Source organism: Sebastes fasciatus, chromosome 14 (genome assembly GCF_043250625.1).
Source record: "Sebastes fasciatus isolate fSebFas1 chromosome 14, fSebFas1.pri, whole genome shotgun sequence".
In the NCBI taxonomy this organism is placed as follows: Eukaryota; Metazoa; Chordata; class Actinopteri; order Perciformes; family Sebastidae; genus Sebastes; species Sebastes fasciatus.
Window position 1 is genome coordinate 10,441,472 of NC_133808.1, and position 6,000 is coordinate 10,447,471.

General features: G+C 40.7%; 1 long non-coding RNA gene across 1 annotated transcript in view; it reads right to left on the bottom strand.

Moving 5' to 3' along the window:
* LOC141782836 (uncharacterized) overlaps positions 1-5,717 on the bottom strand; it is a 30,654-nt gene extending 24,937 nt beyond the window's left edge. Inside the window, exon 1 of the long non-coding RNA XR_012597173.1 lies at positions 5,624-5,717. This is a non-coding gene — a long non-coding RNA (uncharacterized LOC141782836). The remainder of the gene's footprint in view (positions 1-5,623) is intronic.
* Positions 5,718-6,000: the final 283 nt, after the last annotated feature.

Here is a 6,000-nt window from a genome sequence, read left to right on the forward strand (position 1 = left end):
AGCCACAGAGCTGCTAGAGCTGTCAGGCCTTTTGTTTCAAGGGGCCACTCATTACATTACAATCCCAAAGATAAGGCTCCTTCAGGGGGTGCAGAAGGCCATGGAGGAGGAGGTATTGTTCCTCACTCCATGCACTCTGCTTCTACAAAACCTAAAGGAAATGCAGTCTTTTGAGATGAACAGAGTTTTAAAAAGGATAAACGCACACAATGAGAGGATGGAGGCAAACGCCAATGCTCACCTGGTGTGGGGAGGAAGGGAGAGGAAGAAAAGAAGAGGAGGAGAGGAGAAAGAAAAATAAATTTAGGGTTAGATTAACCTGCCATTTTCGTAAAGGTGATCATTATGCTGCCAGTAGGAAACTTGTGGGACGAGAGCTAAACGCAAAACACAAAGCTCTCATTTGTTTTGTTCCTTACAGAATGGCTATCAGTTTTGAGGGGGAGGTGAAATGTACAGTGCTTTTGGGGGGGGGGCTTGTTTGGTGTTCAGGTTTGACTGCATCTCACACATCAAATTGAAGCAAAGTGTAACATGTGAATGTTGTGACAAATGAGACACACATGACAGAAAGCAGAAGTAGGTGAGAATTGGAAAGCGAAGGGAAGGCTTCCCCGGGGAATGTGCGTGTGAGGCCTATATATGTGTGCGTGTGTGTGTGTGTGTGCGTGTGTGCGTGTGTGTGTACATATCCTGCATATATGTGGGAGGATTACAGACGCTGAAAATTATAAAAGCAACATTAATTTGGGGGTAGCATTAGAGAGGGAATTTTAACATTTAAAAAGTCATTAAAGCAGTCTTCCTTGTCATTTTAATAGGATTAATCCTCTTTGCAACACATATAGGCTACTGTACTGTATATCCGAATAATAATATAAGTCCTCAACTCTTTCAGCTTACATATTCTGTTTCACATTTTAACAAGGAGACAAGGATACAAGAAGTAAGGAGTGCAAGGTTATCAGCTGTGGGCGTCAGAGCTGTCAGAAGTGAAAAGCTGACCACCTGACCATATTATTAATGAATGGAAAGCTAATCTTCTTCCCTTTTTGGCAACTCTGGTGATAATAACCCAGTCATCTAGAAATTACATTTCTATTCTACTATTTTTTTTTGTTTTTTGTCAAATACAGTTTTGCAGGGGATGCAATTGCTGAGTGGCACAGTTTTTTCTGAGTGAAGTAGGGCAAGAGGCAGGAAAAAGCACTTTGGTTAAGGTTAGTGAGCTGGTTTCAGTTAAATGTTAATAAAGATATAGATATAGCTGTTAATGAACACACAATGTTTAAAACCATTATCTAACCATAACCTTAACGGTCCAGTGTGTAGAATATGACGGTAGCGGTGAGGTGAGGAGATTGCAACCAACTTCTGTGTGCCAAGCGTGTTGGAGAACTACGGTGTCCGACGTGAAAACGCAAATGACCCTCTCCAGAGCCATTTGGAGCAGAGCCAGCGTGTAGAGTGTGTGTGTGTATGTGGGAAGTGAGTGGTGAAGCGAGGGAGAGAGAGCAGCGGCGACAGCAGCGAGTAACGTTATCGACTCTGGCCCAAGCAGGTAAAGTTAACAGAGTTTGGTTTGTCCGTTCTGGGCAACTGTAGAAACATGGCGGAGCAACATGGCGGACTCCGCGAAGAGAGGACCCGCTCCATATAAAGATATAAACGGCTCATTCTAAGGTAACAAAAACATTACAAATCATATTATCAGGTGATTATACACTAGATAAAATAATAATATCATATTCCATTGCTACACTGGTCCGCAAGTGCTGTGAGTGCCTAAACATAACTGACAAAAACATTAATTATGCTTTACTAAGAGCAGATATTGAAGGAAAGCAAATTATTTTTTAGTTAGTTTAATTAGTTTTCATTATGCTGATAAAAATGATAAAACACTGACAAACATATTTGCTCTGGCAAAGTATAAAAAAGTAATTTCTTGGAAACAAAGTTGCCGATAGTGCATGACTTAAAAGAAGTGAGAAATTAAAACTTTTTTATCAGGCTGGAAGTTATTATGTGTATGCATGCATTTTTAACTTCCTTGCATCTCCTTCATTCTCAACAATTTCTACCAGAATCAGAAACTTGTAGGAGATAACACAAGCAGCCCATGCTGACCAGTCACAATTGTTGTGGTATATCTGTAGCCGCTGAAGCCCCAAAGTTACATTTTTGAGAAGGCAAACATCTGCTTTACGGCATATAGCCCAGCATGGGTTGCGCAACATTTTGAAACGTAAGGCCCACTCCTGAAAAATTCCGAGGACCACTTTCCCCAATAAATGAGGAAAAAAAACAGAAATTAGAAAAAATAAATAAACTGGGCTGTAAACAAGTGTTATGCCACGGTCAGCTGTAATGATTATGAATCCAGATTTCATGTATTCAGTGTCATATTTTTCCTCACCACACGCTTTGTGTTACTGCAGCCGAGGGAACGTTAGCTAGCTAACAGTTGCAAACACGTTTTGTCTACCTGATGATGTGTCGTAATTGGTGTGGTCATATTCAAACCTAACTGGTCACCGAAATTGTGCATTTTAATTTAACATTGTTTTATTTGTGTGAATTCTTGAGCACATTTAGATATAAAATAACTAGCTTTGCAAATTACCAAAAAATGTAATCTTTGATTTAATCTTACCATTTGGCAGTACTTCTGCTGATCAGCCCACTTGAGAATAGATACTATAGAGCCTATGCACGTAGCCGCTGTACGTATGGCGTGGCCCATTAACACAGAAATATGAATGAAGCTTAAAGGTGCAGTGCGTCTGGCGGCATCTGGCGGTGAGGTTGCAGATTTCAATAAACTGAAACTTCTCCCGTATGCCAAGTGTGTCGGGGAACTACGGTGGCCTATGCAAAAACATGAATGTCCCTATCTAGAGCCAGGGTTTCGTTTGTCCATTCTGGGCTACCGTAGCAACATGGCGTCTGGCTCCATGAGGAGGACCCACTTTATAGGTATAAACGGCTCATTCTAAGGTAACAAAAACACAACGATTCTTATTTTCAGGTGATTATACACTAAAGGAAACATAGTTATTAATATTACATTACATTTCTGCCAATAGATCCCTCTGAATGCTACACACTGTTCCTTTAAGTTCAACCACAAACGGCCACTTTATTTCTCCTTCAAAATGGAATTATTATCACACCACGAATGCAAAGCCTGTCCTGTTAGATTTATTCGTGTATTTTAAGTAAGCTGAGATGACATGGAAATGTAGCGAACTGACAACAGATCGGTGCGGTCATTAAAGACCAGTCTGTAATGAAAGAGGGTGAAGAAAATGGCTCAGTGATTCCCCTCGCTTAGAAAAACCTGACTGCACTTTCATCAGCTTGCTGTATCTGCGGTCCTTTAATGTTCCACAAATGCCACCAAGACCATCGTTTAAGCAAAGATTAAACATGAACATGGGTTTGAGAAATGTTTGATACTTTGATCCATTTGTTTTGCATCTCTATGTGGGGCTCAGTATGCGATATCTCTTTCAGTAAATATACTGAATGCTAAACATATTGCATTTATGTTTGAATTTAAACTGTATTTTTTTCACGATACGCCACATTGACGTTTTCATTATTCTGGCATATGTAATGAGCCTGAAAACTCATATTATATGTTTTTTTTCCAAACATACAGGTCCAATGCAAAACCTATACATTTTCTCGATTTAAAACATTGATCCATTTTCACTGGGGCACTAGATTGGATGGGAAAATGTTCTTACTCTAGACACCAATATAGGTTGAGTTTGCATCTTCCCTCCAGAGGGAATTAGAAAGGGGAATGTTGATCCAAGCTCAGAGCCTCGAGGCAGCTTCGGCTCTGGCCAGGAGATAAAGCCTGAGGGTGTCCACCTGCGGAAAGGGGTGCTTTCCAAACTTGAATGTAGACTGAGACCCAATGCAAAATGTGTTGGGCTGACACTTTTCTGCCCACGTCCGCTCTGCTCTGCTTGGACGACCATTTAAGTTGTCTAATTATCCATACAGAAATAATTGGCCCTCCTCCATGTACAATGACCCTTGTGTTTTGTGCATATGCGTGGGCAAGCACACGCGTGAATGCGTGTATATGTGCAAATCAAGTTTTCACCCTGACAATCACAGCTTTAATTAAATTAAAGCAAAGGTGTTAAAGCTGTTGATTGTCAATGTGAACGGGGTGAGGAGCACATAATACAATGCATATCAATGCAGCCATGAGTGACTGCAGTCCCCCAGGTGTCAGCCAAATGAGTGTGAATATTCAGCTTTTTCCCCTCCACTTAACTCTCATTTCACTCTGATGACATTTTATTAGCCTTCCCTTGGCAGTGCTGGCGGGTAAGCGAGCCGCAGAAAACAGCTTCTTTGTACTGTTCATTCCATCCAAATACAAAAAGATGCAAATACAAATAAACAAGATAAAAAATCTCTTCTGTCCTGGTGTGGAGGCTGGCTCATTTGGGTTTTCATTTTGGATGTTTTTGTGACCAGTTGAAAGCAAATACAACACATTCCAAATAATAAATGGATCCTCTTTAAGGCAAGATTATCATCATTGATAGCAATGATGGGACTTTTTTTAAATACAAGTCTTAAAGATGCTTAATTAAAAATACAGAGCTTATCTATTGCCTCCACACGGCTCTCAACATGGCAATGGCTGAATCCGCGGAAGCAGCTAACAATGCTAACAGTCCAACAACAACAGTGCAAATGATGGCAACAGTCCTGAAACAGCAGCCTTGTCTCCCAAAAATTATGTTCCCGTACAACTAAATTGTATTGTCAATTATGTTTCGAAGGAAAAACATATTTTGTTGCGGATTATGTTTGTTTTTGACGTATCACAAATATGTTTGTAATGTTGGTCAGCGGAAGTCCACATAGGCAGGTCGGGGTGGAAGATGGGTCAAACAAACAGGACTTCCACCCAGGAGACCGCTGTTCATTTCCGGTTTGAAACTAAAAATCAATGTTCACATATTTAAATATACATCCGTAGCTTAATAATGTAACAACCAAAGTCATTTTAAGCCAGACCATGATTTTTTTTACTAAACCTAACCAAGTAATTTTGTTGCGTTTTGTTTCAATTTCGTTATTTTAAGCCAAACCATGAAGTTTTTTTACTGAACCCAACAAAGTATTTTTTTTTTTTGCATTTTGTTTCAAATTATAACATTAACCATGTGTTTAAAACGGCAACCATAATCCTTGAGACAATATGTTTCCCTCGAAACATAATTGAGAATGCAGTTTAGTTGTATGGGAACATAATTTGGACACAGCTAACAGTGTTAACTGGAGGGTGATGCTACGCTTCCGCGAGGACACAATACGTTCACGTTATCAGCTGTAACCGCCGTATGAGCTCAGTGCAGAGCTGCGACCGTTAGCTAGCCAGTGGGGCATGCTCTCATGCACAACTATTCACTAAAAGGTATGCGCGGCCAGCCCGACGATGTAAACAAAAGGAGAAACTCGGATTACAACACACATAGAGGGAGAGTGACTTCATTCTCTGCTCAGGTAAACATTAATATATTATAGCTACATTACAAATAGTTGTTTGCTGATATATTAGTGCTCTGGATATCATATAGCAAACCTTTAAATGAAGGTATCCTTGATGTGAGGAGATGCACTTTACTTCCTCCGCTTCTTCCAGGCGTTCACGTTCAGGGCATAGCGGCACTTTCTCGCTCCTGATGGCCACTCCCCTCCTTTTTTATTCCTGCGCTGCATATCGATTCAAATGAAAACAAGTTGCCAATCCAAATAAACACCATGTCAAGGAGTTATCCAAGCGTACAGAAATATCTGCCCAGCATGATACCATAGGGCAGAAAGCCACAGGGGCACTGGTGCTCCTGACCTCACAGGGGGTCCACAGAGGCTAGCGAGGTGTATGTGGACACATGCGTACACTCATATGTGCATGGGTGCACATATGAGTGGCTAATCATGTGTGGGCTTGTGACTCTA